Consider the following 12,578-nt stretch of genomic DNA (forward strand, 5'->3'; position numbering starts at 1 on the left):
AACTTCAGAGTGTTTTCTATCCAATACTAATAATAATATGCATATATTAGTAACTGAGGAGGACTGAGGAGCAGGTCGTTTACTTTGGGCACCTTTCATCCAAGCTACTCAATACTGCCCCTGCAGCCATAAGAAGTTAAAGGAAATCATTCTACAAACTATCACCCTCAAGCTCTTAAGGAGATCATGGATACATTAGAATTAGTGGATATATGGAGGTTGAAAAACCCTGACCTAGTGATATATACATTTTTACATTTACATTTTTAGTCATTTAGCAGAAGCTCTTATCCAGAGGGACTTACAGTAGAGTGCATACATTTTATTACATTTTTACATACTGAGACAAGGATATCCCTACCGGCCAAGAGCAGACGCTCTTATCCAGAGCGACTTACAGTAGAGTGCATACATTTTATTACATTTTTACATACTGAGACAAGGATATCCCTACCGGCCAAGAGCAGACGCTCTTATCCAGAGCGACTTACAGTAGAGTGCATACATTTTATTACATACTGAGACAAGGATATCCCTACCGGCCAAACCCTCCCTACCGGCCAAACCCTCCCTAACCCGGACGACGCTATGCCAATTGTGCGTCGCCCCACGGATCTCCCGGTTGCGGCCGGCTGCAACAGAGCCTGGGCGCGAACCCAGCCCAGGCGCGAACCCAGAGACTCTGGTGGCGCAGCTAGCATTGCGATGCAGTGCCCTAGACCACTGCGCCACCCGGGAGTATATACATGGCAGAGGCTTAATCAAACTAGCCTTGATTCCTTCCTAGTCTCGTTCTTGCTGGCATCAAAAGTTTTTAAAAATGCGATCGGACCATCATCTAATTGGCCTCCATATAACTCTTACAGAATCTCCACGTGGACTGAGATATTGGACATTTTATTGGATGACAATTTGTTCTTAACTTAACTAAGACAAAATAATTCATAATTGACTTTTTTTTGTACAACATACACTACCGTTCAAAAGTTTGGGGTCACTTCGAAATATCCTTGTTTTTGAAAGAAAATAAAATGTTTTGTCCATTTTAAAATTACATCAAATTGATCAGAAATACAGTGTAGACATTGTTAATGTTGTAAATGACTATTGTAGCTGGAAATGGCAGATGTTTTATGGAATATCTACATAGGCATACAGAGGCCCATTATCAGCAACCATCACTCCTGTGTTCCAATGGCACGTTGTGTTAGCTAATCCACGTTTATCATTTTAAAAGGCTAATTGATCATTAGAACACCATTTTGCAATTGTTAGCACAGCTGAAAACTGTTGTCCTGATTAAAGAAGCAATGAAACGGGCCTTCTTTAGACTAGTTGAGTATCTGGAGCATCAGCATTTGTGGGTTCGATTACAGGCTCAATATGGCCAGAAACAAAGCCCTTTCTTCTAAAACTTATCAGTCTATTCTTGTTCTGATAAATGAAGGCTATTCCATGCGAGAAATTGCCAAGAAACTGAAGATCTCGTACAATGCTGTGTACTACTCCCTTCACAGATAGCGCAAACTGGCTCTAGCCAGAATAGAAAGAGGAGTGGGAGGCCCCGGTGCACAACTGAGCAAGAGGACAAGTACATTAGTGTCTAGTTTGAGAAACAGACTCCTCAGAAGTCCTCAACTGGCAGCTTCATTAAATAGTACCCGCAAAACACCAGTCTCAACGTCAACAGTGAAGAGGCGACTCCGGGATGCTGGCCTTCTAGGCAGAGTTGCAAAAGAAAAGCCATATCTCAGACTGGCCAATAAAAATAAAAGATGGGCAAAAGAACACAAACACTGGACATAGGAAGATTGGAAAAAAGTGTTATGGACAGACAGATCTAAATTTGAGGTGTTCGGCTCACAAAGAAGAACATTCGTGAGACACCGAAGAAATTTAAAGATGCTGGAGGAGTGCTTGACAGTGTGATGGTCTAGGGGTGCTTTGGTGGTGGTAAAGTGGGAGATTTGTACAGGGTAAAAGGGATCTTGAAGAAGGAAGGCTATCACTCCATTTTGCACCGCCATGCCATACCCTGTGGACGGCGCTTAATTGGAGCCAATTTCCTCCTACAACAGGACAATGACCCAAGCACAGCTCCAAACTATGCATTAACTATTTAGGGAAGAAGCAGTCAGCTGGTATTCTGTCTATAATGGAGTGGCCAGCACGGTCACCGGATCTCAACCCTATTGAGCTGTTATGGGAGCAGCTTGACCGTGTGGTACGTAAGAAGTGCCCATCAAGCCAATCCAACTTGTGGGAGGTGCTTCAGGAAGCATGGGGTGAAATCTCTTCAGATTACCTAAACAAATTGACTACTAGAATGCCAAAGGTCTGCAAGGCTGTAATTGCTGCAAATGGAGGATTCTTTGATGAAAGCAAAGTTTGGAGGACACAATTATTATTTCAATTAAAAATCATTATTTATAACTTTGAACTTCTTGACTATATTTCCTATTCATTTTGCAACTCATTTCATGTATGTTTTCATGGAAAAATGGAAAAAAGGAAAAAAGGGACATTTCTCAGTGGCCCCAAACTTGTGAATGGTAGTGTATGTTTATGCATGCATGCTTGCTTGAGTGTAGCATTGTCATGGTACTTTGGGTGTGTGTGTGTGTGTGTGTGTGTGTGTGTGTGTGTGTGTGTGTGTGTGTGTGTGTGTGTGTGTGTGTGTGTGTGTGTGTGTGTGTGTGTGTGTGTGTGTGTGTGTGTGTGTGTGTGTGTGTGTGTGTGTGTGTGTGTGTGTGTGTGTGTGTGTGTGTGTGTGTGTGTGTGCGCGTGTGTGTGCGCGTGCGCGAGCAACCATATGTCTGTGATGTACTGTGCGTGTTCTCTATGCCTGTGGCTCTGCTGGTTTTGCCTCTGCCCTTGCTTGTGTACTCGTTCCACTTTGGCCCCGGCTTGATGTCCCCCCTTCCCTTGAAGCTGACCCGGCAAAGAAAAATAAAATAAATCTGAAAAATTTGACAGCTTGTGTTCTCTCTTTCCTTTCTTCTCTCTCTTTCAGTTTTCATGTTTCATGATTCTCTCCCTTTATTTCTTGTTCCCATCATCCCTCTCTCCTCTTAATTTCTCCCTCTGTCTTCTCCCTACTCCTCTCCCTCTCACTCCCTCCTTCTTCGCTCCCCTGCTTCTCCCCTCCGCTTCTGATCTCTCTCTTGCCTCCCAGTCAGTCTTGCTGGCGTAGCCTCAAAGGGAGCGGGAGAGAGTGGGACTTAAAAGAGGAGCCAAGAGCCGCTACTATACACAGTGAGGTCGCTCCCACTCGATTGAAGTGAGTGTGAGAGAGAAAAAACGACACATAGGGCTGTTCTCTCCTCTCTTCTGCTCTCTCTTCTCTTCCGTCACTCCTGAAGCCATTTGATATCTCACTTCCTTCTCTCTCCCTTTCTTTCCTCAGAGAGGCACGGTAGCTCCGGGATATGAGATTCCCCCCCAAAGCTATGATGTTACACCTCTCTCTCACTCACTCACTCTCACTCTTAATGTTATACCTCTATCTCTTACTTGTTCTACCTCTCTCCTATCTCTCGTTTAAAACAGACCAGCAGTTCCAGTGAGAGAAACTGTATAGCTACTCCACTGACACCCACATATTTGCCTATACATAGGGCTGTAGCTATTGTATGTTAGATTGTACGTTAGTTTGCTCAGACGTAAATACATTCACCACTCTTCCTCGCATTGATTTGGAAAGATGTTAAGAGTTTCTTCTCCTACACATTTGTGTTTATTCACTGCACATCGATACTTGTATTGACATGCTGTGGATGAGGTTTTGATTTCCGGACAGCAGTGTTTTCTGAATGCATGTAGGCCTACTTCTGTATCTTCAAAAGGACCGTTCCTCTTTGATTGACTGTGAAGTGAGGTCCTTGGGATATTGAAATGTGCCATACAAAAACCTGAACATTTATTGTCGTTATTCAAAAGTACATTCAGTAGCCACTTGAATAAGGACAGGCTGTACTGTAGTGCTGAACTCTTTTAAAGATGCACTCAGAATTTCAGCCAGTAGTTTTTAAAGTGTTGCTTATGAGCCAAAAGTGGTCCCTGTTTTTTGTGTGCTATGTCATCCAATTGTGTACTACATCATCCATTTTGTGTGATATGTTACGAATCCAATTCATTCAATATGTTACAAATGTGTTGTGATTAAGATCACAGAGTGCATCCTTAAAGGGACTTTAGCCTCTAATTAAATGCCATTACTCAAATCATTACATTATTTAAAGTTAAATGGACATGGTTATGCCAGCTATCTACAAGTCATCTACAAGTTTTAGCCATCTAAAAGGTTTAGATTGACAGACCATATCTCTTCCGTCCTTCTCCTTCCCCATTTTCCTGCCTCGCTGTTATATCTCTTTTTTTCTTCTTTCTCTCTCTTTTCATCTCCACTTTTGCTGGTCTGAACCTGAGCATACCGAGTCGTTCTATGAGATCTAACCAGAAAGCCTGCAGCATTACATAAACTAATTGAGTGGGCACCATCTCTGCCCCCAAACCAAAGCCGATTTGGTAGCCCCCAAAAAAATAAACGGAGAGAGACAGTTTTAGGCTGCGTGTGTGTGTGTGTGTGCATGTGTGCCCCTTGTGAATGCAAGTGCCTTTGTCTGTGTTTGTAATGTGCATTGCACATGTGTCTTTATGTATGTGCTCCTATGATCTATGTGTGCCTCCACAAATGTATTTCTTAGTGTGCTTTTGTGTTTGTGTGCTTTAAGCTCCCAAGTTCTTTGCAGTTTTCCTCTATAGTCTTTGTACTGTAGCCATAGCTATAACGCCCTCCCTCTGCTTGGACTCATATCCAGAGGGAGCTGCATACTTAACATAGCCGCGGGCACCCACCAGAACACTCCACATGCACACATACGCGCACGCACACACACACCAAAATAATTGTGAGTGTTCCGCAATGCACCTCATGTATATCAAAAGCACCCAAAGAGCTCCAGGTTGCAAACTGTGTGGATAGATCTTTTGTTCTACAGAACATCATGCTGCCTGACTTCACCCTCAACCCTGTCATGCTTTTTGTGTCCCTGGTGGATCCAGCATACTCCCTCCCAGTGTGACCTGATTTGGGTTCTGACTATGACAGAGGAAGTTTCATGAGACTACGTCACCCACAATTCCAAGAACAATATTTTGAAGGGAATTATTTTTTACTAGGGCACTTACCTTATGCTCTTGAGGTTCTTTGGATTGTGTAATCTGTCTTCGTCACAGATAAAGTTTCTCTAGAAAATGTTCTTTCGTGACTAAAGTTTCTTTGGAAACTATTTTTGGCATGTCAGGACAGTAACTAGAACAGCAGAGTTGCAGGAACATATTGCCATGGGCCAAAGCCTTCTCATGAAATTCTGAGTAGGGAGTGTCATTAATTAGCCCAAAACAGGAGATATACTGTACACGCGGATTTGGGTCTATGGGAACTTTGGGAACCCTTTGGGCCAAAGAATTGATGGGGAGCGATCGGAACGTCGTATTTAACAAAATATTCCAAATTAATTTTTGACCTTTTCTTTCAGCTTTTGATGAGACGCTTTCCTTCCTCTGTTAGCACTCATTTTAATGCTGAAGTCCTTTACACCAGGGGCACCCATACGAAGAAAATACAAATACATTCAGAGATAGACCAAGCCCCGCTCAGGTAAGACCTCCCATCCTTTCTAAATGTTATTGTCGTACTGTTGTCTATACTACCAGGGTTGTTGTCAGTTGTGATCTTGTATCCATTCATTTGAACTCCACTCTTAGATCTGCTATTGTTGGCTCAAAAGAGAAGCCCACTGTGGTCTGCTCACCCAGTGCTTTTAGTTCAAATATGAATTCCATAAACTTGAATATCCAATCGGTTTTCAAATCATAGAGGGCCTGGTCTGTTGCACGATAGCAACCTAAGCTCATGTAAGTCAGTTTGTAACATTCCGTCATTGGTTACTCTGAGAGTTCCCCATATTGACATTGGCTTCGGCCTCAGGCCCTATGGTGCTAACCTTGGAAAATGAATACCAATTTATACTCCTTCCTCTATTACCAATAGAGACAGACCAAATGGTGCAGTTCTATGTAATCTTATAGCCATACTAACTATATCAATATCCACCCTCAGACAGGGCCTGCAACTGCCTATTGACCGTAGCTTGTTTGAGTTGGAGACTCCATGTGACTTTAAACATTGTAAAGGACCTTGGTTGATGCATCTGAACATGAGGAGCTTACTTCCTAAACTGGATTACATCAAGATCTGAGCTATGCAGATGAATCCAGACATTCTTGTATTGACTGAAACTTGGATCTCTGGGGACTTTCTGGACTCTGATATTAATATTGAGGGTTATAATGTGTTTAGAGTTGACAGACAGGGTAGACCTGGCCCGGGTATCCTGGAAGGATATTGACCTCATTCCGACAGTAGAGGATGCCTGGTTATTCTTTAAAAGTGCTTTCCTCACCATCTTAAATAAGCATGCCTCATTAAAAAAATGTAGAACCAGGAACAGATATAGCCCTTGGTTCACTCCAGACCTGACTGCCCTTGACCAGCACAAAAACATCCTGTGATGTACTGCATTAGCATCGAACAGTCCCCGCGATATGCAACTTTTCAGGGAAGTTAGGAACCAATATACACAGGCAGTTAGGAAAGCAAAGGCTAGCTTTTTCTAACAGAAATGTGCATCCTGTAGCACAAACTCCAAAAGGTTCTGGGACACTGTAAAGTCCATGGAGAATAAGAGCACCTCCTCCCAGCTGCCCACTGCACTGAGGCTAGGAAACACTGTCACCACCGATAAATCCATGATAATTGAGAATTTCAATAAGCATTTTTCTACGACTGGCCATGCTTTACACCTGGCTACCCCTGCCCCGGTCAACAAGCCCTGCACCCTCCACAGCAACTCGCCAAAGCCTCCCCCATTTCTCATTCACCCATATCCAGATAGCTGATGTTCTGAAAGAGCTGCAAAATCTGGACCCCTACAAATCAGCCGGGCTAGACAATCTGGACCCTTTCTTTCTAAAATTATCCGCCGAAATTGTTGCAACCCCTATTACTAGCCTGTTCAACCGCTCTTTCATATTGTCTGAGATCCCCAAAGATTGGAAAGCTGCCGCGGTCATTGCCCTCTTCAAAGGGGGAGACACTCTAGACCCAAACTGTTACAGACCTATATCTATCCTACCCTGCCTTTCTAAGGTCTTCGAAAGCCAAGATCATCGACCATTTCGAATCCCACCGTACCTTCTCCGCTATGCAATCTGGTTTCCAAGCTGGTCATGGGTGCACCTCAGCCACGCTCAAGTTCCTAAACGATATTCTAACCGCCATCGATAAGAGACAATACTGTGCAGCTGTATTCATCGACCTGGCCAAGGCTTTCGACTCTGTCAATCACCACATTCTTATCGGCAGACTCAACAGCCTTGGTTTCTGAAATGACTGCCTCGCCTGGTTCACCAACTACTTCTCAGACAGAGTTCAGTGTGTAAAATCGGAGGGCCTGTTGTCCAGACTCTCTCTCTATGGGGGTGCCACAGGGTTCAATTCTCGGGCCGACTCGTTTCTCTGTATACATCAATGATGATAAATAATTCTAAACACACCTTTAGTTTACAAAGTTAAACAGATGTATTTTTTCTTCATAATAAGCAGGAGAAATATTCTTAGATCAGAATGACAGCAGACTGTACTTCTATCCATGTCACTAAAGACTAACAGAAAAAAATGACAAAGTTAACTAGAATGGCTTATCTTTTCTCCCCAACCCACCAAGAGGTAACATGTAGATATACACATTTACTTTCAAAGCATACACACGAAACACACCATAGTAGCAATAAAAACAAAAAATAAACTGAGGTACACTTGCGACATGTACTGAGAGTAATATTGCTTGTACTGGCAACCACACAGAAGAGTTATTGCAGCATATATATCAATGGGTTTGTTTTTTTGCATAGGCTAGTCAGTTACAGTACATTACAGAGGCGCATGGAGCAGAAAAGAGGGGAACAACTTAGGGTGAAGGGAGGCCTTTGGTGTAGTGAGCAAGGTAAATGTAATCTTGCTGCTGGTGATTATCTGATCCACCTCTATGCAGACGACACCATTCTGTATACTTCTAGCCCTTCTTTGGACACTGTGTTAACTAACCTCCAGACTAGCTTCAATGCGATACAACTCTCCTTCCGTGGCCTCCAACTGCTCTTAAATGCAAGTAAAACTAAATGCATGCTCTTCAACCGATCGCTGCCCACACCTGCCAGCCCGTCCAGCATCACTTCTCTGGACGGTTCTGACTTAGAATATGTGGAGAACTACAAATACCTAGGTGTCTGGTTAGACTGTAAACTCTCCTTCCAGACTCACATTAAGCATCTCCAATCCAAAATTAAATCTAGAATTGGCTTCCTATTATGCAACAAACCATCCTTCACTCATGTTGCCAAACATACCCTCGTAAAACTGACTATCCTACCAATCCTTGACTTCGGAGATGACATTTACAAAGTAGCCTCCAACACTCTACTCAATAAATTGGATGCAGTCTATCACAGTGCCATCCGTTTTGTCACCAAAGCCCCATATACTACCCACCACTGCGACCTGTATGCTCTCGTTGGCTGGCCCTCGCTTCATATCCATCGCCAAACCCACTGGCTCCAGGTCATCTATAAGTCTTTGCTAGGTAAAGCCCCGCCTTATCTCAGCTCACTGGTCACCAAAGCAGCACCCACCCGTAGGTATTTCTCACTGGTCACCCCCAAAGCCAATTCCTCCTTTGGCCGCCTTTCCTTCCAGTTCTCTGCTGCCAATGACTGGAACGAACTGCAAAAATCACTGAAGCTGGAGACTCATATCTCCCTCACTAACTTTAAGCACCAGCTGTCAGAGCAGCTCACAGATCACTGCACCTGTACATAGCTCATCTGTAAATAGCCCATCCAACTACCTCATCCCCATACTGTAATTTACTTTATTTATTTTTCTCCTTTGCACGCCAGTATCTCTGCTTGCACACTCATCTTCTGCACATCTATCACTCCAGTGTTTAATTGCTATATTGTAATAATTTTGCCGCTATGGCCTATTTATTGCCTTACCTCCCTTATCCTACCTCATTTTCACACACTGTATATATACTTTTTATATTGTATTATTGACTTCATGTTTGTTTATTCCATGTGTAACTCTGTGTTGTTGTTTTTGTTGAACTGCTTTGCTTTATCTATGCCAGGTCGCAGTTGTAAATGAGAACTTGTTCTCAACTAGCCTACCTGGTTAAATAAAGGTGAAATATATTTTTTTAATTAAGAGGTGGTGGAGTGGCCATTCTTATTAAAAATAATTTCTCTCTTTACTGAAAAATGTAATATCTAAATATAAATATTCATAACTGTTATAGGAGTCACCCGTCCTCTCTCGTCTAACCTGTGCCAACACTAGTTTGTTGTCATCTTTTATTATATCAGAAGTTATTATCCTGGGTGACCTAGATTATGATTGGGAAATTCAGGCTTCAGACAATCTAAAATACATGTGTAATGATTTAAACCTAACCCAGCCGGTGACTAAGCCTACATGGCCCAACCCTAAAGATCCTTCGCCCCCACCTACATGTGCAGATTACCTCAACTAGCCTGTACCCCTGCACACTGACTCGGTACCGGTGCCCCCTGTATATTGCCTCATTATTCTTATTCTTATTGTGTTACTTTTATTATTACTTTTTATTTTAGCCTACTTGGTAAATATTTTCTTCTTCTTGAACTGCACTGTTTGTTAAGGGCTTGTCAGTAAGCATTTCACAGTAAAGTTTACACTTGTTGTATTCGGCACATGTGGCAAATAAAGTTTGATTTGATTTTGATTTGATTTGAAAAACAACTCTTATTGATCTTATCTTAACGACTACACCAGGGAAATGTGTTTCTACTGGTGTCTTCGTCCAAGACATGTGTGGCCATTGACCATTTATTTTTGTTTGAAAATCTAAGCCTTGTATCATCACAAAGAGGAACTTTAAAAACTTCAGTGAACAGGCTTTTTTACATGATCTTTATTTTAGTGACCTTGATTGTATTTCAGCTATCCCTGAACCGGACTTAGCTTTCAGCCTTTTTGAAGAAGTCTTCAATACTATTGTGGATAATCATGCTCCTTTAAAAAAATGAAGGGTTAAAGGTAGATCGAATGCCTGGTACACTCCTGAATTATCAGAAGTCCTTCATAAAAGAGAGGATGCTTGGGTCAAGGTCAGGAACACAGGCTTAGTCCAAGAATGGCAAGCTTTAAAGCAACTTAGAAAACATTATGTAAGACTAATCAGAATGGCTAAATTTGATTATTATGTTACCGCTCTTTTGGATTGTAATGGGAAACAGGCTAAATTCTGGAAGACTTTCAAATCCCTGAAGGGTTCTACTTCCTCCTCTCTGCCACAACAAATTAATTCAAATTAACAAATTAATTCAGACACTGGTGTTGCTGTGCGTTTTGTTGCTGTGCGTTTTGCTGCCAACTTTACTTTGCTAGCTGACAACTTTACGTTTTTTTGTTTTGTTTTTGTTTTTAATTACCGTTTATATTTTTAGTTTTTTCCATCGCAACTTTTTTCCCTCATTCAACTTTTTCACTCCGGACGCTTTATCTGGACGTGGTTCGTCAACACCTTCAACAGCCGAAGCTAAGTAGTAACATTAACATGATGTCTTCTAATTGCAGTCGCTGTACTCATAATATACAGGAGAACGATCGCCTTACGGCGAGAATAGCTGTGCTACAAGCCCAGCTTCAGACGCAATCGTTAGGCAAGGGTAATTTCAGTGTAGGAAAGGAAGAAACAGCGTCTGTGCCACCAGTAAGTACAGATAGTAACGTTAGTATAAATCCCCCAGCACAGTCCCCGCAGCCGGACAACTTTCTCATGGCTTCTGGAGGGAAATGCTGTTGGAATGCTCAACCGGTGTCGCTCATTCAGCCGACAGAAACTTTCAACCGGTTCTCCCCATTATGTAGCGAGTCGGAGTCTGAGTCTGAGTCTTCTCTTGTCTCTACTCCTCCCGTTACGGGGTCTGAGACGCCGAAGGCTCCCACCATTAGCTCTGACAAATTGAAAACCCTAGTCATTGGCGACTCCATTACCCGCAGTATTAGACTTAAAGCGAATCACCCAGCGATCATACACTGTTTACCAGGGGGCAGGGCTACCGACGTTAAGGCTAATCTAAAGATGGTGCTGGCTAAAGCTAAATCTGGCGAGTGTAGAGAGTATAGAGATATTGTTATCCACGTCGGCACCAACGATGTTAGGATGAAACAGTCAGAGGTCACCAAGTGCAACATAGCTTCAGCGTGTAAATCAGCTAGAAAGATGTGTCGGCATCGAGTAATTGTCTCTGGCCCCCTCCCAGTTAGGGGGATTGACGAGCTCTACAGCAGAGTCTCAGCACTCAATCGCTGGTTGAAAACTGTTTTCTGCCCCTCCCAAAAGATAGAATTTGTAGATAATTGGCCCTCTTTCTGGGACTCACCCACAAACAGGACCAAGCCTGACCTGCTGAGGAGTGACGGACTCCATCCTAGCTGGAGGGGTGCTCTCATCTTATCTACCAACATAGATAGGGCTCTAACTCCTCTAGCCCCACAATGAAATAGGGTGCAGGCCAGGCAGCAGGCTGTTAGCCAACCTGCCAGCTTAGTGGAGTCTGCCAATAGCACAGTCAGTGTAGTCAGCTCAGCCATACCCATTGAGACTGTGTCTGTGCCTCGACCTAGGTTGGGCAAAACTAAACATGGCGGTGTTCGCCTTAGCAATCTTATTAGGATAAAGACCTCCTCCATTCCTGCCATTATTGAAAGAGATCGTGATACCTCACATCTCAAAATAGGGTTACTTAATGTTAGATCCCTCACTTCAAAGGCAGTCATAGTCAATGAACTAATCACTGATCATAATCTTGATGTGATTGGCCTGACTGAAACATGGCTTAAGCCTGATGAATTTACTGTGTTAAATGAGGCCTCACCTCCTGGTTACACTAGTGACCATATCCCCCGTGCATCCCGCAAAGGCGGAGGTGTTGCTAACATTTCACGATAGCAAATTTCAATTTACAAAAAAAAAAATGGCGTTTTCGTCTTTTGAGCTTCTAGTCATGAAATCTATGCAGCCTACTCAATCACTTTTTATAGCTACTGTTTACAGGCCTCCTGGGCCATATACAGCGTTCCTCTCTGAGTTTCCTGAATTCCTATCAGACCTTGTAGTCATAGCAGATCATATTCTAATTTTTGGTGATTTTAATATTCACATGGAGAAGTCCACAGACCCACTCCAAAAGTCTTTCGGAGCCATTATCGACTCAGTGGGTTTTGTCCAACATGTCTCTGGACCTACTCACTGCCACAGTCATACTCTGGACCTAGTTTTGTCCCATGGAATAAATGTTGTAGATCTTAATGTTTTTCCACATAATCCTGGACTATCGGACCACCATTTTATTACGTTTGCAATCGCAACAAATAATCTGCTCAGACCCCAACCAAGGAGCATCAAAAG

The 12,578-nt window shown here is 42.8% G+C and overlaps 1 protein-coding gene across 2 annotated transcripts in view; it reads left to right on the top strand.

Annotated features, from left to right (window-relative positions):
• LOC139553135 (BRISC and BRCA1-A complex member 2-like) overlaps nucleotides 1-12,578 on the top strand; it is a 127,088-nt gene that overhangs the window by 91,761 nt on the left and 22,749 nt on the right. Inside the window, exon 1 of one of the 2 annotated variants that reach the window (XM_071365091.1) lies at nucleotides 5,537-5,662. The exons of the other annotated variant lie outside the window; for it this stretch is intronic. The gene's annotated coding sequence lies outside the window, so the exon portion shown is untranslated. Of the gene's footprint in view, nucleotides 1-5,536; nucleotides 5,663-12,578 lie in introns of those variants that run through there. 2 annotated transcript variants of the gene reach the window in all.

Source organism: Salvelinus alpinus, chromosome 25, assembly GCF_045679555.1.
Source record: "Salvelinus alpinus chromosome 25, SLU_Salpinus.1, whole genome shotgun sequence".
Lineage (NCBI taxonomy): Eukaryota > Metazoa > Chordata > Actinopteri > Salmoniformes > Salmonidae > Salvelinus > Salvelinus alpinus.